This window comes from Chelonia mydas, chromosome 5, assembly GCF_015237465.2.
Source record: "Chelonia mydas isolate rCheMyd1 chromosome 5, rCheMyd1.pri.v2, whole genome shotgun sequence".
In the NCBI taxonomy this organism is placed as follows: domain Eukaryota; kingdom Metazoa; phylum Chordata; order Testudines; family Cheloniidae; genus Chelonia; species Chelonia mydas.
The window spans coordinates 30,967,350-30,990,333 of record NC_051245.2 but is presented as its reverse complement, the minus strand read 5'-3'; the positions used below and the strand labels follow the sequence as shown (position 1 = coordinate 30,990,333).

The 22,984-nt window shown below is 39.0% G+C and overlaps 1 long non-coding RNA gene across 1 annotated transcript; it reads left to right on the top strand.

The window, feature by feature from the left end:
- The first annotated feature begins 680 nt into the window (after positions 1–680).
- Positions 681–22,255, top strand: LOC122465991. Its single transcript, XR_006291168.1, has 3 exons — positions 681–692; positions 11,430–11,432; positions 22,106–22,255. It is a non-coding gene; the product is annotated as an uncharacterized LOC122465991 (long non-coding RNA).
- Positions 22,256–22,984: the final 729 nt, after the last annotated feature.

The window sequence follows — 22,984 nt, the reverse complement described above, 5'->3', positions numbered from 1 at the left end:
ATAAATTAAGATCCATACTCTATTTATTCTGCATATGTGAAGTGGTAGCAGGGTACCAATCAAATAGCCACCTTTAAAATCTAAAATAAGGTGGTTGGATAAAACTTTTCTGCTTTGAAATAAAGTATCTGAAAATGTATTTTGCACATTTTTAATAAATACCTCTGACTCACTACTGCGGCTCAGAAGGGAAGTATTCGCAGTTAATAACATTGTGTATGTTACAACATCTCCTCTCCTCTTCTTCTCTGGCTTCTTTGTAGTCCCTAGTCCTGCGTTGAAGCCTGGAATTAACCTTAAATATAGTCCATAAGGAAAATATTCTCTTAAGTCTCCATTGCACTCTGAAATCAGAATGAAATCTAATTTTAACTAAGAAATCTATTTTAATGTATATTGCTCTAAACAATTTATGTAGACATAATGCACCATAAATTATACAGAGAGAGTTTAGAATTTGGGTAGCCTGTGGGGTAAAAGGAGGGCTTTCTTGTATGTATAGTAAAAGAAAGTCACTGAAGTGATTAATTCTTCTATAAAATATGATAGCAGTTTAACTACTCTGTATGTTTTTCCTCTATTTCCATTCAAGCCATTGTTATTGGCTTATGTGATGGATCTGATTCCCTCTTTTGGAATCTCTTGTCTACCTAAAGGTATGTACACAACTCCCCGCCCCTGCCATTACTGTAGTATATCAGACTCCCTTGTGAGGTAGGGAAATGCTATCACCCAGTTCTTTTAGATGGAGAATTGACACACACAGTTGCCCACAATCACACAGGAAGTCTCAGAGAGCAGGAACTTGAAGCCAGGTCTCTCCCAAGTCCCAGGCTAGTATCCTAGTCACTCTATCCTTCCTCACCTAGATTTCTGAGCATGGAGACAGGCAGCAATTTAAATCAGGGGTGGCATGCTGGTGTCATGGGGTAAGTATTTTCTATTAGGTTTGACCAATTTGCCAAATGTTACTTGTTTTATAGCATGCCATTACACAGTATGGTTTCCTTAAAAACCAGCTTTACACGTGGTGGATCACCTCTGATGCAAAGCCCAAAAGTTCACTTTTTGAGGTACAGTTTGAACAATTTGGGTTGGATTCTGTGGTCTGCTAAGCAGCCTTAAAACAGCTGTAAAAGCCAGTACAGGATTCCCCCCTGTGCAGGGAATCTCTCCATTGTTATAAAGCAGGTATAGACAGCTCCGCTACTTCTTGCACTCCCCTAGCAAAAGGAGAAGTCAGAGGCATATTGGGATCTTTTGGAGATGGGGTGTGAGTGGGAGAGGCAGGGGAGTGGTTGTGGCAGAGTCATGCTCTGCTATCCTAATCCTCCTCTGGCATAAAGTAGGGCTTCAACCATGCAGCCCAAATTTGTGCTGGGGTGGGCTCACCCTGACTCTCTTCAAGAGGCTATTCAGCTCTACCCCTCCACTCTGTCTAAGCCCCACTGAGATTAGCCCTTTATTCTCTAGGCAAAAAGCAAGAGAGAACCTATAACCCTTGTCCATTCTGTAGAATTTAATAGAGAATTACATACATCTCTGATTTTGAATCCTATAGGTACATTTAGGATATAACTAATAGGATATAATTCATCCATTAATTCAGTAGCTTTTAGAGTAATCTCTATACAATCCTATTGGTTTCATCCCTATTAAGTTCTAGAGGGCATGTCCATAAAGGATAAGTTCAGTACACTCAATAATAGGGCCAGATTCTACCAACATTGACTTCAGTGGAGCTACTCCTAGAGTAACTTACTGTTACTTAAGTAGTAACTTAAGTAGACTGCTTACTACTCAACATGAGTAAGAGGACAGGGGGAGGAATCTGGGCCTTATTCAGTAATTCAAATATTGGTCCAGCATTTTGACTTATATAAGCACACCAATTACAATAAAAGAACACAAATTCATGGGGAGAGGGGAAGAGGAAGGGATGTTTGTTTCCTGGGTTTCCCACACAAGCCATAACACTGTGTTTCATGTATAGTTTAAACATGTTAGTTTATGGTGTATGTATGTTAATATGGTATATTATTAAATGTAAATACATTATTAAATATACTGGAAATATGGGTTTCAGAGAAAAAATTCAAAAGCTAATAAGTGACAATTCAAAAACAAATATTTATCAAGATACACTGCGTGCAACTTTCATTATCTTTTTGGGCTGTGAATTGAAGCAGATACAGTGAGAAATACCTTTAGAAAAAGATGTATATTTACTTATATAAAATATATTAACTAACACTTGTAACATAGTATAAATAATTCATTGCATGCTATTCCGGTCAGTTGCATCATGTGAGTCTATCTAGTGCTCTGCATATCTATGTTAATATTTAAATATAAACATATTAAGACTGATGCTTAAAGTTGGCACTTAAGAAATCTTTAACATCCATTAAATATTTATGAGGATTATTTATAGTATGAAAGGTTTTTATTTTACTACTTTACATTCAGAACAACAACGATCTAATTTATACCAGTGAGTTATGATAAACAACAATCATATATGTGCAAAATCTGCAATTCAAATAGGAGATTGGAGTCCCGTCCGATAAGAGTGGAGTATATTTCAACGCCACTTGTCTCATTACTTTATCTCCATCTGCCCTTCCCTTTTACTTTCATAAGCCTCTATTTGTTGCATAATAGTTCAGCTAAAGTGGACCAACGATAAAGATATAAAAGCTAAAGGAACCAGGTCAGCAGTTTAATTAGAAAATTTTCAATTCTCCAGGAGCACCCACTCTAAAGAGCAATTAAGAGTTCCCTGACATATACAACATTGCTATTTAGATCACGACCAACTGTATCTTCTCATCCCGATCAGGTGGGGAGGTAGAGAAATGGTTTAATTGAGATCATTATGAAAAATCTTGATTGCTTCTGTTTCATTAAGATTCCATAAATCTTCATTCGCCCCACAAGATTTCTCAATTGTTTAGAATCTGTGGGGTTAAACAAATGACATGCAGTATGACTGCTTATACTGTGCTAGAAGTATTTGAAGTATCAATTGTTATGTAAAAGTAATCCAGTTTATAAAGTGGTTCAAGCTCTATTAAAGAGAATGAGACTTAAGATTTGTGGATGCAAATATAAATTTTTTTTGCCTCAGAAATCTCTGTAAATCCATTACAACCATTGTATAGGTCTGATTCTGCTTTCACTAAAGTAGGTACTCAGAGGCTTAAGAACTACTTGTAGAGAAAGGCAACAGGAGTCTTCTTATTGACTTCAGTAGGAAGAAGATCAGATCTTATTGTGTACAAAAGCTAAGTTATTGAAAAAAAATGTGAGATGAATAAAGCCGTGGAGTGACAAATTCTGTTCTTGGGGGGGAAATCCTCTTTCTCATGCTCAGCTCAGGGAATGTAGCTGAAATTATGGGTTCAAATCTCTGCTCTGGGAAGTTTGCTTTGTGCCAGTTCCTAGCAGGCCTAGCCAGCTGAGGATTCTATCCATGTATGGGTATCATCTGGTGACACTGGGCTGATATAGAAGCTCCTATGCCATACCTGCTTCCCAGAGTAAAGGAATGTTCAGAAAAGAGGGAGTGTGGTTAGAATATCCCCACCCCAAACTCCATGATCCTGGGCTAGCAGACAGCCCCACTGGTTGCTGAGGTACTTTAGAAGAGCCATGGAGGCTGCTCCAAACTATGCCAGGAACTGGGCTGATACACAACTGGCTCCAAGCAAGATGATTTTTTGTGCATCGCTTTCTGTAGCTGCTCTCAGTCCTCTTTGGCACAGCTGAGAACCTGGCACTAAATGAGGAGAAACAATGCAAAGCTTCTGAGGACACAGATATAAATACATTCTTTAGCTGTGAGAAAATGAACATAAGACACACAGCTTCTTTTTGCCCCAGCACTGCTTTGTTGATCTACCAAAAGTTATAATAAAGTCAGATGTCTGCAAGGTCTCTCCTCCTAGCAGTCTGTCATTTGATGGGATTGGGTTCCTTGAGGTTAAAACAAGTTTCCTATGTGCGTACTTCCAAATTTTTTGAAGAAAGGGTAACCTAACTGGAAGTCCAATTAATAGTGTTGGGCCAGGAAAACTTGACTGGGGGTGAGCTACTCTCTTTCACAATTTACAGCGCTGCAACTTTCTCGCTCACGGGTGTGAAAAAACACCCCCCTGAGCGCACCAAGTTTCAGCGCTGTAAAGTGCCAGTGTAGATAGTGCCCCTGTGCTGGTAGCTGCGCCCCTCATAGAGCTCTCTCCCAGCGCTTTGCTGCAACTACACAAGCCACGTTAAAGCACTGCTGCGGCAGCATTTTAATGTAGGCCAGCGTTCGTGTAGACTAGCCCTTAGTCTGTGGGCATTGTTACAAGACCCTTTGTTTAGGGGATAGTGTTATCTATAAAGGTAGAAAAAAAACCCCAAACTCTTCAGTAGCATATTTATTCCCACAGTGTTATTTTATTCACATTTTATATTTCAATATTCTAATTTTCTATAAGTCCCAAAGACATTGGCAACGAGATGCATGTTATGAATTAAGGCCCCAATTCTGCAAAACTTTAAGAACCTGTACAGTCTGTCTTTAAATATGTGAATAGTCCCATTGACTTCAGTGGAACTCCTCAAATACAAAGTTAGATACCTTGATAAATCAGGGTCTAAAGAAGGGCAAAAAGCTTCCAAATGATATCACCCAAGATAGTAGCAGTCTACAGACCTTGGAGCTCTCCTGTCTGGCAAACTGCCTACCCAGCTAAGCTACAATGCCTAAAAATAGAAGATGGCATCATTTACAACCTTGGGGAAGACAGTAGGAAAACAAAAAAGCAAAAGAGGTTACCACTTTTCTTAGGGAAGCCATGGCACAATCAAAAGAGGACTCAGCCTCTCAGTTCTGGGCCAGATGCAGCTACATGGGAGAGCCAATGCAGAAGTTGCTGCACAGCATCCAGAAAACTACTAACAACTTACAGGGCAAATAGAAATAGTATCCCCAGCTTTGGCAGGTGTTGAAAATATTTATGGGTTCCTCTAAACAAAGAATGGTGGGAGAGAAAAGACAATTAGGGGCCTGGAGGATACAGAGGCCAGTAATAATATAATGCAGTGAATAAGATAAGTCATCAAGTTATGAGACTGTCAACAAAATAAAAGAGATTCAACTACTTAGATGCAATCTGAAATTAGCTGGATACCCCGAGTGGGAAGAAGACAGTATTATTCTCCCATCTACTAGCTCTTTGCTGCAGGAAATATTCTCCATAGGTTTCTCCAGAATGTGTCACAGCCCCAAATCAGTGAGGAAAGCAAGTGCATGTTAGAGGCTCTACTGATTTGCAATGCTTCCCTCTCAGCACTGTGAAACTCCATTTTAGGATGATCTTGTTAAGAGCTGCAGCAAAAAGAAATCTAGGTCCTGCAAGGAGTTGCTGTCCAGGGGTATGTCTACACTGCAATTCAAAATCTACGGGTTGCCCATGCCAGCTGATACAGGCTCCCAGTGCTCAGTATGTGGGGCTGTTTAATTGCCATGTAGACATCTGGGGTCAGCTGGAGCTTGGGCTCTAGGACCCTGCAAGTTGGGAGGATCCAGAGCTCAGGTTACAGCCTGAGCTGGAACAGTGGGGGAGGTTTAGGTTGGATATTAGGAAAAACTTTTTCACTAGGAGGGTGGTGAAACACTGGAATGCGTTACCTAGGGAGGTGGTAGAATCTCCTTCCTTGGAAGTTTTTAAGGTCAGGCTTGACAAAGCCTTGGCTGGGATGATTTGATTGGGGATTGGTCCTGCTTTGAGCAGGGGGTTGGACTAGATGACCTCCTGAGGTCCCTTCCAACCCTGATATTCTATGATTCTATGATTCTATCCAACAGCCCAAGTCCCACAAGCCCAAATCAGCTGGCATGGACCAGCCGTGGGTGTCTAATTGCCATATAGACATACCGCAGGAGACAGTGAGCCAGGTGGCAGAGCAGGGCAAGGAGCAGCGGCATGTACATCCATTGCCTGTTGCAGACCCCAAGGGTTCTGGTATAAAAAAAAAAAAATCTTTGATTCCTGAGGGTGGGAAGGGGTAGGGGAAGTAAAACTTGCAGAGAGTTTAATCTAGGTGGGTTATTCCTGTATAGGGAAGAACAGCATTTATAGTGATCTCTGATAATTCTCTTATATAGGCCTTAGTTAAACTTCTAGGAGAGAAGAAAGCCAAAAACATTGAACTTTGACTTAAAATAATCTGCACATAAGAATAATAGAAAAACTCAAAAACGGTATTAAAAACACTTAGTAACCAATGGTACAGGGGGTGTTTTGGATAGAGCATTATGGGAAGCTGCCAAGCTGTGTGGCAGGGTAAGTTAATAGTAATTGGCAGTAAAAAGACAGAGAGGAAAAATGCAAAGTTTTTCTTAGGAGGAGAAGAATTTGGAAGCCTTATTTAACCAAACAAGTGGAACACAGCATATAAAATCTGAATTTTACATACATGGGGAATTCAAATTTCTTTTCAAGAAATGCAATGAAAATTTTAGCAGAAAGCTCCTGTTTTTAAAGACGGCAGTAAAAAATAGGATTTTTGTGGATAGGTTCTAAAGAAAATCCATAAGTGAGGTAAAAGGAAAAGCCCTAAAAGTAAGCTAGTGACATGAAAAGAAACTCATTCCCCAATCCCTAAAGTAAAGCATATACCTCTCAGTACTCTAATAGTCAGACATTTACTCAATAATGTGAAAAACTGAATTTGTCTAAATTGGGTTTGGACAAAAGGGCCATTTGCCTGGGAAAAGAGGGGAATGCTACAGGTAGACTGAGGTCTGGGTTACAAGTTAATAGGAGGAACATTTTATTGTCAGTAAAGATTAAATGTGGAAGAATCCAGTATATATGGCTAATTAAGGCAATTTAAGATAATGTGTAAAACAACTTGGGGACTCTGAGTGTCGCATTTGGCAGCTTGCAGGTAGGGTTGTTGCTGTTTTCTTACCAAGGCCACCTCTTGCACACAGTAGGCAAGGAGTATTGAACATGTAAGTCACATCTCCTAGCAAGTAATTGCAAATATTTTTAGCTCTCTAAAACATATAGCACTATGATCACTTTATTTTGACATTTGTGACTTATTAAGCATGAGTGAAAATAATCTGTCTTTACAACTAAACAGGATGTTGAATCATTGCAATGATTCATCAGGTCCATTGTAGGTGACTTTTTAATATTCTATGCATGAGGTGGCATAGTAACAAGCTATCAGCTACAGCAGATTTGAAAACAACACTTTCATTTTTAAGAGAATTTACTGTTTATTAATACCCCTGCAGTCTGAAATCATGCCTCCCTAAAACAGTGCTTCAGCCTGGACCTAAAAAGACCACCTCCAGCATAAAGAGGAGTACTTGTGGCACCTTAGAGACTAACCAATTTATTTGAGCATAAGCTTTCACAGCTCACTTCATCAGATGTAGCTCACGAAAGCTCATGCTCAAATAAATTGGTTAGTCTCTAAGGTGCCACAAGTACTCCTTTTCTTTTTGCGAATACAGACTAACATGGCTGTTACTCTGAAACCTAGCATAAAGAGGATAATTCACTCTTGATACCCTGACCTGAAACCAGCTCATAGTTTGTCACTACCTATGAGGGCTAGATTTGACTTGGTGACTTGCAGGAGAAAGGGTCTATAGCACTTTAGTTATCTCATCTAAATAATTGGGAACAGGCTACTTACTGGTGGACCTAGTGGTGGAGGATATGAAATAAAGATACACTAAAGAAAAACCAGCATGAAAAGGCCAACTTGGAAAACTACCTTCTTAATCTACCCAGAGGGTCTGTCATCCCCTTATTCAGCAGGAACTGGGAGTGATGCATAGACAGCAAACTCAACAGGACACTGGAAGGAACTAATCTCAGTTCAGTCCTCCTAAATAGAGGCTAGGAATGCTGACATAATGAACGTATACAAGGAAGGAAAAGAAAAGGAGTACTTGTGGCACGTTAGAGAATAACAAATTTATTTGAGCATAAGCTTTCGTGAGCTACAGCTCACTTCATTGGATGCATTCCACTGAGTGCCACAAGTCCTCCTTTTCTTTTGCGAATACAGACTAACACGGCTGCTACTCTAAAACCTGTCAAAAGGAAGGAAAAGTCACCAAAGTTCCAGACATGTTCTATGACAACAGGGGCTACCATTTTCTGATTTTAAACAAATTTTCATATCAGAGATAAAGCAGCTTAGCCAGTAAAAAACAAACAACAAACTGTGAATGCTTAATGTTGCAAGCTATTTTAAAATGATTGTATTCTTTATGTTGCATGTATGGCACTGAAGTGAGCAGCTATAAGACTACATGACTGCTGTCCCCCTGGAATCATCATAAAATGGGGGTCTCGTGGTGCTATCCCAAAGAGGAAAAGTTTGCCTAGATAACTTACAGCCTAGGTCTTTATTTCATGACCTTATCTCATTTCCTCCTTCAAGTTTACAATAGGTAGTGAGGCAAAATAAATGAATAAAATTAATCAAACTTTATGCTGCAAGACATAGCCCTTCTTTTGTAAAACCTGCCTGCAGTGATCTCTCCAGTAAAGTCTCCACGCTTCCTCTTCTATTTAAGACATTAACCTGTGTATCCAAATTCTCTGTGGTGGAATGTAAGATCTTAGAGGAAGGAGCTTTTCTTTCTACCTACTGTGTAAGGCTCTTTGAATATTTATGATACTATAACAAACAATAATTTATACAGTAGCTCTTCAGTATATTATTCTAAGTACTAGGAGATGCATTGCAAAGTACTGAATTCTGCAGATTAGCAAATAAGTGAATTTTGCAGATTAACAAATGAAGCAATTTTTACAAATGTATTCATTGTTTGCAATTGCTTAATGACAAGTTTGTGCAAATATATTTTAGATTATGGATTGTTTGCCAAATGAATACTGAACATTTGCCATTTGTTATTCATTATTTGACCCAAGTTCACCTAAATCACATGGCATTGTTACTTTTTCCTTAATGGATAACCTGAACATTATATTGTGGAACCTGCTAGAGGCCAAACAAATCGGAATCCCATAATGCTAGGTGCTGTACAAACATACAGAAAATGAAAGAGGAGTTTACAACCTAAATACAAGACCTAGAGCTGAGGGTAAACAAGCATTCTTAGTCAATCAGTAAATACAACTCACCACCAGCCTTTAGGTTATACATGAAATAAAATTAATGGAGAATTTATAAAAGAAGAGTCAATGTCACACTTAATGTATAAGAGATACATTTTGTATCACACTAAAAAGAAAAATCACAATGAAGTAATAATCATATTGCAGAGGTCAGATGCCATCAGAGTCCATTAAACCACCCAAATATAATATTCATGTCTAGGAATGATAAATCTTTCATGGTGAAGTCAACAAAGACAACTGTAATTTGATGTTTACATCTAGTGAAATGTGGTAAATAATGCAGTGCGTTAATCTGAACAGTGTAATAAAAAAGTAAAATTTGCCTGGTTGATTTGCTCTCATTCCATCTAGGCTCTGCCATTTCAGCCTGACTGTTTATACTTCATTTAGTCTGTAAATATGTGGAGTTATGCAGGTGTTCCGCTGTACTCAGCCATCTAAGGGATAACTAGAGGTCAAAGCTGTGCATTCATTATTTATTTATAGCAATGATACGTAGAATGACTGACATCATAACAATTAGATACTACTTACAGAGATTTAAAAACACAGGGCCATATTGTCCCTTCTAGCTCTGTGGATGATGGAAACAAAAATCAGATCCAGGTGGATGTGCAGGGGATTGCTGTCTTTATGGTATTCCCTTCCCTTCTCTTGCAGAGGCTCCTATGTGAGAGCACATAGGATTTTGTTTGCATAGTATTGGTAAAAGAAAGAGAGGGCAGGGCCCTGTTGAATGGGTGCTATCTCCATACCACCTTCCCCCAAGCCTTATGGGACTATGTTAATTCATACTCAGTTCCCTCCTCCCCCACTCACTAATTTACTGTATAACTGCACGCTATTTGTTTCTATTGCCTGCTCAAAATGTCTGAAAGCTACCACAGGTGGACACTTACGTTCTTTTGCTTCCTGATTGTTTCATTCACATGGTGGAAATGAAGGAACAAATAATACTAGAGTCACTGCTAAATCAGCGAAATGATTTGCAAAGTCTACTTTAAACAGCTGTAGTAAATAACTTATAAATGTTGACGGCTATTTGAGTTCTCATGCTCCCACTCTTGCTTTTGCATCTTTTCTTACTGTGTAACTATACTGAATTATCCGGTAGCATTTTTTCATCTGTTGCTAAACATCTTGCAACTATCCTAAGTCTTAAAAAAAATCCATTGCTATTAGAATTTGGTCCTTTTTTGTAACAGGACTAGGGATGCATGAAATACTTGCATGAACTCCATGCAAAACAGGTATGGTTGTGAGTTCATTACAGACTCAACATTCAGACCAGATTTAATAATTAATGTAGATTAATCATGCTGAGATCTTCATATGGAAGATACTATGACAGTGCAAAGCACTATGACACAAGTGCATATTATTAATAAAACACTTCAATCTAAATATTTGCCCTTCATCAAACCCATTATTCTTTTATTTAATGATGACATTCTGTCTTATCTTATATATTTTCATTTTCTTCCAGCAGATAAGGATTTTATATTTGCTGATACACTTAGCCTCCTAAATATCCCTCACAAATTGTGTGTGTGTGTGTGTGTGTGTACGTATGCATTAAGGGAAACTCAACAAATTGCTCTGTAAAAGATGGCACCTTTTAGTTATCATGTATTTAGTGGTATAATTTTTCCATCTAGAGTCTGCTAGGATTTTCATAATACTAAGGATATAACCATCTTGTCATAATAGCAGACGTATCTACATGAAAGGAGGAAAGTTTCATAAACATAGGATGAGCTATACACAATCTCACAGGATAGTCATCTGAGAACATAGCATTTTCTTATGTCTCTTTTCTGTGCAGTAAGAGACCAGAGATAATATTCCATAATAAGTAATGTAATGTAATTAAGAATAATCTGTAACTTTAAATTTAGAACCACACCAGCAATGTTCTCTGTGCCTTAATTAATTAGATATTATGAAAAGCTTTCTAACTACTGTATAAGGATAGCTAAACACTGGAATAGGTTATCTAGGGAAGCTGTAGAATCCCCTTCATTGGTTTGACAAATATATGTCAGGGATGGTCTAGGTTTACTTAATCTGACCTCAGCACAGGTGGATGGACTAGATGACCTCTCAAGGTCTCTTCTAGTCCTACCTTTTGTGGTTATCCATCTAACTATTCATATGTTTATACCTTATTGTCTAGTACTCTCTCTCTCTCTATTTGTAGAACTCCAATAAATGCTTCACTTCTTTAAGGCAAGGTGAAATTGGTGTCTATTATAGGAGGCAGTTGCTGGCTGATTCCTCAGGGAGAGGTGAAGTTGTTTGGTCTCTGAAGGAAATCAGAGTAAAGAGTGGGCAATACTCCTGTAGAATGTCAGGGGCACAGAGAAAACTGCAATCTTCCTTTGGACTGCTTCCAAAGAGTAGCTCATAAAGGATGCTTTACGTAAATAGAAGCCAAGTGACTTAATAAGGAAAAGACTCAGTTATGCATTGTAGGCCCGATTTTCTACTTCCCTACAGCCCCCTTCCACTGCTCCAGGTTGAAGCTATCTTTGTTCTCCCATTACTGCACTAACAAGGGGCATAGCAGGAAGTGACACTTAAGGCATTCTGCCTCCTGATTTGTGCAACCTGGGAGCTTAGATAAAACTCTGAAAATGTTTTTCAGGTAATTTATAACAAAGTCGGCATCACTGTACTTGATGCCTATCATTCTCAGTATCAAACTAAGTCTAACATTTTCCAGCTGCTGTTTAGCTACTCTGCTAGTTGGCTGAAAGTGAAGATAGATTTGTAGTAACAGTGTTTATCTGCAGTTCCTGACATACAGACTCTAATCCCTTCCTAGATCTTTCACTTGTAAAACTCACAACAGGTCAGTCAAACAGATGCAAGGTACTTCATATGCCTGAGGCTGAGCACCTGTGAGGTGCAATTTATTGAAAAATAGAATGTGATAACAGCACCACCTGCCCTTTTGAAGCCACAAACACAGAGACAGAGAAAGGTTCTTTCATCCAAAGACTAAAAGCTATAGAAAAAGGATTTCCCCAGTCACAATATAAAGTAAACATATAGAGGAAGAACAAAGTAAGAAGTTTTTTCAGCTATATGGATATAAAAGGAACCCTGGAAACTCCCCATTGTTCTCTAAAATCAAAGTGTGTGAGTGTTTGCTTTCCCCCCCCCCTCCATTGCTTTCCCTCCTGATTTATATAGCCTCCTCCCATTAAGCATACAGATGCTTGATGCCAATGAACTAATTGACATTACTGAGAGGAGCACCTGGTTAGCGGAGTTCAAGAGGAAGATTCCTTTATCAGATATGTTAATACAAATTGGGAATATATAAAGTCGTCAGTTACTCTTTTAGATTTTTTTTTTAAAGAAAGTTTTGTATTAGTCCAGACCATACTTCCAGTATAAGAAAAGTCATGCAGGAAATTGAATCCCACATTACATCTATGAGTCACAAAATTTAGCATGATGCCAAAGAACTGCATACACAGTGAAGAGCAAAAGGAATCTGTTTTTCCCTGTATGTGTATATATGACTCCCATTAGGATGAATGAGAAATGCGCATATGTGAGATCAAAGGGAGATCAATTGGTAAGTAAAATGACCTCTTTAACACTTCTTTCAATACCTTAAGAAGGATAATCCTTAAAATTAAGAAACTATATAACAGCCTGGTGCAAGATAATTTTATTACTATCTATGACTTGTGCATCAATATACTTTAGTACATATTTTTCTATATATTATCCTTGGACAGTTGATTAAATGATCAGAGCACTTTTTTCTGTGCAATAAAAGACAACACACTCTCCTAGGAAGTTAGCAATCAGGTAAACTTTGTAAACTAACAGCAGTCTTCTGGTGAGATGAGCCAGCTACAGTCCTTGAATCATCCTCTACTCCCACCCCAAACCTAGGGGAAGTTCAGATCTGAAGCTAGACTTCGTAGCTCAGGCGCCTCCTCAGCCATCTGTGATTTTTTGCTCTGCTGATGCAGAATTAGGATAGACAAACTGGAGCTCCGTTAAAACCATTCAGGCCTCTTCGGTCTATATCCCTAGAGGCAAGGGCAAAAGGGTTCTCCCCAGGCACCAGCCAATGCAGCACCTCTAGAGAGGGAGGTGAGGGGTGATGCCCGGTGGGGCTCTTTAGGCTAGAGCAAGAGGGTGCTCTCCGCCCCAGTGTCCAGTCACCTCCTACCACCCTTGACCTGTATTCTTAGTCTAGCATGCAAGCTGGACAATCACACAAATAAATGCATTGGAGTAATTTATGTATTTTCAGTATTCCTGCCCACTATTGTCTGAATTAGACTGGAAACTCCTTGGGGCAGGGACCTGTCTTATTCCATATTTGTAAAGCCTTATGCATCTGAGGTGCAACCATGAAATTTACAATGCGAAGCAAGGCTGCTGATTTCAGAAGTGCTCCCCAGGGGCACAGCAGTCTTGGAAATTTCAGAATCCGGACTTAAAACACAAATAATATTAAAATGTGTGGGTCACTGAACATACTGTATTGTTTCAAGACAAACTCTTAACTTACAAAAACATATTATTTGAACTCAGGCTATCAAGTCACCTGCAATAGGAATCAACAAAAATCTGAATATTTTCCCCTTTCATGCATGTGATATTTTGCTTGTGAATGCACGAATAGGGAAATTAAGGCTGTACTTTAACAAGTCAATTTGTTTTCTACTTGTGATAGATGGAGTTGCACCGGGTAATTATTTTATTTCCAATGTGATGTAAGATTAACAAAGGATTTTCTCTTTCAAGAAAAAACAATATAAAAGAATGGGATTGATTTGAAATTGTGCCTGGTGCAGATGGTAGTCATGCTGAGATAATTGCGTTAGAGTTACCGAATAAATTGCTGTCTTTGACTGTAATGTTTGGTCAAAATGAAATTTGATCAAATGCTGAATTTCATTGACAGTTGTGGCTCTGAGAAAATGTATTCAAATTCTGATATGCCTTGAAGATGTTCCTAATTGTTCAGGGGACACTATGTCAGTCAAGTAAAGTTTCACAAAATGTAAAGCAATATGAACTTATTTCCTCTCTTTAGAGTATCAGCAGCATCTATGAAGCTTAGCAACATTTTCACCTGAATGTGATGTATTAAATTATAGTACAGACTGTTATAAGACTAAAATGCATTTGTGTATGCAGATTGGAAAGTACAGTGATTCACAAGTGTTCAACTCTTTGTAAGAGGAAGGCAAAGGAGAGTATATGCTATATGCGTGGTCAGTTACTGCGTGTTTGTCAGGGATATTTATTTTGGAGTCTGCTCAGACTCAGTAGCATTATGCACTCCATTTTTCAGCCAAAAGCCATCTATGTGTAGAAGCTTGTTGAGGCTCAATCTTCCATAAAGCTACAAATTGGGACTGAAAAGACACCGCTCTCTCCTAGCTCTAGGACCCATAATTCCCTCTGAAACTGGGCACACACCCTTCTTCTTCAAAAGGAAACTGTTTTAAACAGGATTATTTAGATATTAAGGGGCTGACTCTGGACCCTATCTATTGGGATTTTTTATAGAAGTATTTCCATGATTCTAGTCAACTTTATAGCCTGTCTCTGGACTGCGTCTATTTCTGCTATGTCTTTTTCACTGACTTTGTAAAATGACAGCCAGCTCTTTTTCCTTAGTAGATGCAATTAATTTAGAACCCACAAGGCACATGAGTAGTTAGGATTATTCCTTCTAATCCCTATTACCTTGCATTTCTCAACATTTAATTTAATCTGACATCACAATGACCAGTCACCTAACTTTATTAGGTTCCTCTAGAGTTCCCCCCAGTCTTGATAATCCTAAGTAATTTGATATTATCTGCAGCTATTGCCTTTATAAGTGCTAAATGTTATTAGCCTAAGGAACTCTTAATTTCTTTTCCTGTCTGCTGCTATATTTGTTAAAAACCAAATCAAACTATACTACACCATTTTTTCATGTTTCTCTCCCCACATTCATGACCATGTTACCACAGTGCCGCTACCTGGTGTGTGTATGTACCCATGACCTATTTTGGAGACTGTCCTTTAGATCAAGTGACAGGGCTCTGTGTTTTTGGAGAATGAGATGCTGAGTTATATTCTTATTGTCATTCTGAAGTTCTGAGTGATCATGATGTGCAGCACTGGGACAGCTGTGAAGTTCCAAAGTGGCCAAGGATTTGTTCCAGTATACTCAGCACATAGCAATGAACATCACAAGCTGCTCTGGCACCACACTGTAATTCATAGTGTAGGGCTGAGGGCTGTATTGTAGGATAGAATAATCAAAACCATATTTGCTGTAAGGTATAATGATTAATCAATTCAGCCTTCCACTTTAAAAAGGCATGAAGCAATTATGGACTGTGAACTCAAGGAGTTAACAGAGTTCAAAGAGTTGATGAACCTTAGTTTGCAGTTACAGCAGGTGGAAATGCATGAGGGATTAATACTCTTCAGAAATACTATTGATACAGCATTAGATACAGTCATTTTCGCAGAATCTTGCTGCTCCTGTTATTACTGTTCTTCCTACAGCTGTTGTTCAATAAGCAGCCTCACATGAGTAATAAAACCTTGCACTGATAGTTACTCGGGAAGGAAATGTTTGTCTGCTAGGATATGGGTATTTATTTTCTCATTCCACTCTAAACTGCTATGGAAAATTTGGGAAGCTTTTTTAATACTGTGCATGTTTATACAAATAAGAAGAGAAAGATGAAAAGTAGAAGGCTATTAATAATTTTAAATAGTTCCTTTACCTAGAAAACCACTCTCATTTGACATATGAACAAACTAATCTTTGAGTTTGTCTCAAAAAAACAGGCACTCCTTTGACATGAGAATAGGAGAAAATAATGGAAGAATCAAAAAGAAACTCTTACTGGTCCCAAAATTGTCTAAAGCTTTAATGGACAAAATGCATTAGAGGAACATTAGTCTGTTGAATTATTTATGTTGACTTTTAGTTGTTTTTGATATGGTGTCTGAGTGTCTTTGTCTCACTCTTTATGCCCCATCTAACATACTTCTTCAGACACTAAGACTATAGGTGAGGGAGAATAAAAAAAATTAATATCAAAACCTCCTCTGCCAATACTACTCATTAGTAATCTTCAGTTTTATCCCATTATGGTATGGTGTAGAAAAACCCTATCTCTGAACGACTGAAAAGCATATTTGTTCAGTTTTATCCATGAGACACTGTACTCTACTAATACAGGACTAGTTTATGCCTTTGGGCTATGCAGAAGCAGAGGGAATTGTGACTTTGGACAACTGTGGGAGAAAAGGGGCTGAATACATGATATGCACCACTGTGAGGAAGTGGGATGTGTGGGGAGTGAGCAAAGCCACCAAAGCCAGTTGGAAGGAGTTGAGCAAGAGTCCAGGTTACTCTTGGTGTTATGATAGCTTCCAATTCAGGATTGTTAGAGTATGCACAAGAGAATGTTTAGAAACTTTTAAGAAATGCTCTATGGGAGAGTACAGCCTTAATGTTGAGTAATGTTAGTTCTCTCTTCTTGTGCTTGAACAGAGAACATGGTGTCAGAAGTGAGTTAGCGTCTAGATTCATAGAGATAAGGCCAGAAGGGACCATTAAATCATCTAGTCTGACCTCCTGCATATCTCTTTACACCTCACCTAGTTACCCTTGTGTTGAGTCCAATAACTTGTGCGTGATTAAAGCATAACTTGTGTTTGGCTAAAACATATCTTCCAGAAAGGCACCCAGTCCTGACTTAAAGGCAACAAGATATGGAGACTCCACCCAGTGCTGGATTTAGGGGCAGGCGACCCAGGTGACTACTTCGGGTGCCAGGCTTGGGGGACGCCAGGATTGGGGTGCTGTAAGGTATACAAAATTTTAACAAATGGAGGGGTGTTGCCAAAGACACTCCTTGCCTGGGCATCATTTGGTCTAGTGCTGGCCCTGACTCTACCACTCCTCTTGGTAGTTTGTTTCAGTGGTTAATCATCCTCACCATCAATAATTTTTGTCTAACTTCTAATTTGAATGTGCCTGGCTTCAGCTTCTGGCTACTGATTCTTGTTATGACTTTCTCTACTCAAGTAAAGAACCTTTTCCTATCTAATATTTTCACCCCATGAAGATTGTTATACACTAATCAACGCAACTCTCTATCTTCTTTTTGATAAACTAAACAGATTGAGCCCTTTGAGTCTTTCAATATAAGACTTTTTCTCTAGTTCTTAAATGTGGACGCCATAACTAACTGTACACAGTACTTCAGTATCAGTCTAACCAATGCCATATGACTTACTTAACTTATGCCTTTGTATCCCATGTGGAACATAGAGCCTTCACCACTGCCTTCTATGGTGATCTCTTGCTGCAGTCTTAGCTTCTTCCCATGTCATTTTAATAGTTTTCAGTTCTGCATTTCCACGTTGTTCTTGGTCTACCTCTTCACCTCTTGCCCTCTGGGTTCCAGTCCAGTGCCTGGTTTGTTATACTGTTCAGTTCTTTCCTTCATGTGTCCTAGCCATCTCCATTTTCATTCCATAATTTCCTGATCTATCAGTTTCTGTTTTGTTCTCTGAACAGTATTCATTTCTGATTTTTTTTTTTGGCCCTCTGATATTCAGGATTTGTCTAAGGCAGTTGTTTATAAAAACTTGGAATTTAGATAAGGTTTTGATAAGTCTCCAAGTTTCAGTCCCATATAGTAAAACAGACTTTATAATCATGTTAAACATTCAAAGTTTAGTTCGGAGGGCCAGGTTTCTGCTACTCCAGATCAGCTTTGGGGATGTTAAGGAATGTCTGGCTGTCACTATTCTGGCTTTAATGTCTTCATCTGTTCCACTTGTTTGGCTTATGATGCTACCAAGATATGCAAACTGTCAGACCTCTTCTATGTCTAACCCAGAAAGTGTTATTGATGTTTCTTGTTGTGCGTTGATTCTCATTGTTTTAGATTTATTTGTTGATTTTCAGCCCTACTAACTGTGCATAGGTATGAAGATGATTTGTTTTAGCTTGCTGTGAATATGGAACAACAGGTTGATGTCATCTGTAAAGATGACATCTTCTTCTAGTTTCTGTCTGTAAGTCCATTGTATACCTCTTGGTTGTTCTGTGATCTCTCATTACCTAGTCTATTACCAGTAGGGAAGTCCTGGGTGACATAAGACATCCCTGTTTGATGTACATAGTTACCTCAAAGGCTAATACACTGTTATGTATTTCTTGGCATGACATTTTTTTCATGGAAGCTCTGACTAATCATCAAAGATTTCTGGGGGATCCGTAGAGCAACTTCCATAAGATTGTTCTATCCATGTGTCAAGGCTTTATGGAAATCACTTTTTAAAAAACTGATTGCCCTCTCTACTTCTACGCTAATGATAAGTCCTAATTCAACATCCAGATATTGTCCTTCCTGTATGGCTAGGGATTGACCACTGGCTTGCCATTCAGTAGCTGCTTAAATACTGCCTTCATATAATTGTTCTGATGTCTTCATGGTTAAAATTACCCTCACTGTCTTGGACTGGTCAGTTGGTGTTCTTCCCGACAACTGCCTAGTGATGTTGCACAGTGTCTTCATCTGTTGCCATTTTGTCTATAAAATCTCCTTTGTCTTTCCTGGCACTCTTTTTGATCTTTTTTTGTGGAATATTCCTCTTGGAGTCATTGCTTCTGTGCTGTTGCTTGAGTTAGTTTATTTAATTTTACATCTTTCTTCTATTTTGGGTCATGTATCCTCAGACAAACCATTCTTCCTCAATCCCTGCACTTCTTTTGTGGGTTTTGCTGAAAATTTCCTTTACGCATTTCCATTTGCCTTCTACTGTTGCATCATCTTCATCTTCATGCTCCTGGCATCTGTTTGCTAAAGCAATTCTAAACTCTTATTGTGTTATCTGTTTTAGCTTGGTGGTTTTATAATGTGGGCATCTCAGTTGTTTGGTTCTAATTTTTGTTCTTATTTTTATTTTCAATATAGTTAGTACTAATGCATGGTCCATTCCTGCATCTGCACCATTCCTGATACGTACATCCTCTGAAGTTAATTTCCATTTGCACCAAATTGTAATGTGATCAGTTTGGTTCCCTGTTCCGAGGTCTGGTGACCTCCAATTTATCTTGTGCATAGGACAGTGAGGGAAAATAGTTCCTCCAATGACCAGGTCATTCATTCTATAGAAATTACCAAACATTTCACAATTTTTGTTCATTTCACCAAGGCCCTGTTTCCCCATAAGAAGGCCCCTGGCAGTATGTTTCTCCCCACATTAGCATCCATGTCTCCAGTTACTAGCTGGACATCCTTTTTAGGGACCTTGTCAACTATTCTCTGTCTATTAAAGTTTTATTTTTTCCTCTTGGATAGCTTGATTTGTTTAGTGCATAGCATTGAATAATTGACACTTGCTGGAACTTCTATGTAAATTGTGCTGTTATAATCCTTTCTGAATTTGGTACCAATTCTATCAGGCATTTAGGAGCCATCCTTGAGAGTATCTGACCTATGCCATCTCTATGGTATTCGGTAGCCCAGAATATAGTAGGTTTTGTCCAGTTAACAAATTACTTGTTCTGATGTTACCTATCTCACTTCACTTTGACCTAGTATATCTAGGCCATTTCTTTGGTTACTTGGGCCATTTTACCAGACTCATAGTGTCTGCATGTTTCATGTATCAATTTTGGTTATAGATTTAGGAGGGAATAAATTTATCAGTGGAGTAGCTTCCTTATGGGTTTGGCCACTTCCTATCATCTCTTTACTCGGTCTTACTGAGTTGAATTGAATGGAGTTGGGATTGTTGAGCTGAACAGTAGTTTAGGTTTCCCATGTACTGTCTTTTCATGTATTGGGTAAGCTTGTGTGATTCCATGACCCTGAGAGCTATGCTGGCAGGAGTATAACTGGTAGGGCCACTCATGCCAGAAGAGTAGGAGCCAGAACAAAGATAGTCAACCAGTCCTTCTGGTAGGGGGTTAGAAGTGGGCTAATGACCCACTCCTGTACATAAGTAAATAAACAAATAAATAAAAATAAACGAAGCTGTTACAGAAACCTACCAATGTCATATACAGCGGTACAATTACCTCCCTACTCCTACCATTAATACATCCAAAGATCACATTAGCACTTTTTGCTCCAGCATCACACTGGAACTCATGTTCAGTTGCTTGTCCAGTATGGCTCCTTTAAAAAAACAAACTTTCAGAATCACTGTGTACCAGTCTAGTCCCCCATTCTGTAGTTTTGGGGGTCATCCCATTTTCCCTTTTTAGATATTGGCACAGCATTAGCACTCTTCCAGTTTTCTGGAATTTTACCTGTATTTCAAGTTTTATTAAAAATGCACGTTAGTGGTCCAGAGATCTCCTCGGCCAATTCTTTTAGGACTCTTGGGTACAAGTTGTCCAGGTCTCCTGTTTTAAAATTGTTTATCCCTAGTAGATGTTGTCTAATCTCTTCCTCAGTTACTAATGGACTGGAAAGTACTTCATTCTCATATGATATGAGTATACCTTCCTGCTTCTTTCCATATACACTACAGAAATATGTATGGAACACTTCTACCTTTTCTGCATCATTATTATCAATTTTACCATTTCCATCTAGTAAAGGGCTTATAACATTCTGAGGATTTATTTTGGACCTAAACCATTTTTTTTAAAACTTATTTTTGTCCTTACCCCTGCCACCCATAAATTTTTCCCCTGATGTATTTAGCATTCCTTATCAATTTTCTGTACTTCATAAATTTGCTAATTTATATAAATTGCTATAATTTATCCCCTTTTTTCCATTTGTTATATATTGATTTATGTTTAAACATCCAATTCATGCCCTCACTTCACCACTGAACCAGGATGGGCTTTAGCCAAAGCTGTCTTCTTATTTTCAGAGAGTCAAATGTAAGAAGGCACCATTGTGATCATCTAGTCTGATCTCTTGTATAACGGAGGCCATAAACCTTTCCCTTACAGGTTAAAATTTAGAAATTTTAAAATGTCTAATGATTGTACTATTGTGGAATGTGCTCATAAATTGATGGGTTTTGTCAAAAAGTTGGTTATGGGAGCAAAAGCTTCTGGGAGTGTTGATAAATTTCTAGACTTAATTACTTTGGAACAATTATTAAGCATAGATCCGGAAAATATTAAAGCAGCAATCTGTGCTAGAGCACCTGATTCACTCTTAAGGGCTGCGGCAATTTTTGATGATTATCTAGAGAATAGAAATCATGAAAAGTCTAAACCCCAGTTTAAAAGGAATGAAAGGTTTAAAAGTAGGTCTAGGTCCAGTTCTGTTAGAAAAGATCATGGGATTATAGAACATAACCTCTTACCCTAAAGGGAAACAGGTTATATGCCATTTGTGTGGTACATCTGGCCACGTAAAGTCAGATTGTCTGAATCTGAAAAACTCCCCAAATACCACAATAATACTAATGCAATTACTTTAAGCATGAAGGTAACCAAATAAACCACAGCACTGCTATCTTGTGTGCAAATGCTGTTACTGTGGTTTCAGAAGGAGTTAGCTTCATGACTCATATTAATGCTAAGTATGGGAATAATAATATGGAAACCATTGGCAGTGCAACAATTAATGGGAGAAGATGTTTGGCATGGAGGGACACCGCAGCTGATATAACTTTAGTTAAAGCAAGTCTTGTCAGGGAGTAAGACTATTTGCCAGATCAGAGTGTAGACATTGCGGCACTCTCTGAATATTTAATGAAAATGCCTTGGGCTAAAATCCACTTTAAGTGGATGGGATTTGATGGTGTTATGGTGGTTGGTATAAGGGATTTGATTCCTGATGATATTTTAATCGGAAATGATATTAAAGCTATGTTCAGTCAAGTTAATATCATTTGCCCATCAGTGTACCTTTGACACAACCCTACCTGAATGCATAGAGTTAGATCTAAAGCAGGGGTTGGCAACATTCAGCACGCGGCCTATCAGGGTAGTCTGCTGGCGGACAGCGAGACATTTTGTTTACATTGACCATCGGCAGGCATGGCCCCCCACAGCTCCCAGTGGCCGAGGTTCACCGTTCCCTGCCAATGGAAGCTGCGGGAAGCAGCGGCCAGCATGTCCCTGTGGCCCGCGCAATTCCCACAGCTCCCATTGGTCGGGAAAGGTGAACCGCGGCCACTGGGAGCTGCGGGGGGCCGTGCCTGCCGATGGTCAATGTAAACAAAATGTCTTGCGGCCCGCCAGCAGATTACCCTGATGGGCTGTGTGCCGAAGGTTGCCAATCCCTGATCTAAGCGGTTCTTTAAAAAAAAAAAAAAAAAAAAGGCAGGAAAGGTAAAACAATGACTTACATAAGGAGTATTACCCAAACAGCCACTAGGTTTGGCACCAGGATTGCATGCCAAGGCTGACAATCTGAAGATCACAAGACCCTGTCAGAGGTTTGGTCCTACAGAGAGGAGGGGGAGAAACAGTCAGCCTGCCATGAGGCTGACATCCAGATGGAAACTTAATGAAATCCAGGGTCTGCGGCAAGCACACTGTAAGTTGATGCCAAGGGAAAACAGAGGACACTAAGGCTAAGACATGTGTACCTTGGTGCTCAAAAGGGAATGCCAAGTGTTGGTAGGACAATATGCATGTAGGTCTCTGTTATTTTAAATCCACTTTACTAAGCATTATGTAAATCATACTTTGTTTGCTGCTTCTATGTCCCTGAATGCTGTTACTGTCCACAGCCTCCTGGAGGGGAAACTCTTGCAGGTGCCAAGCCCATTGGTACCTTTGGAGGCGCAATGAAACCTGGAGATCCCGTTGATAGAGGTTTGAT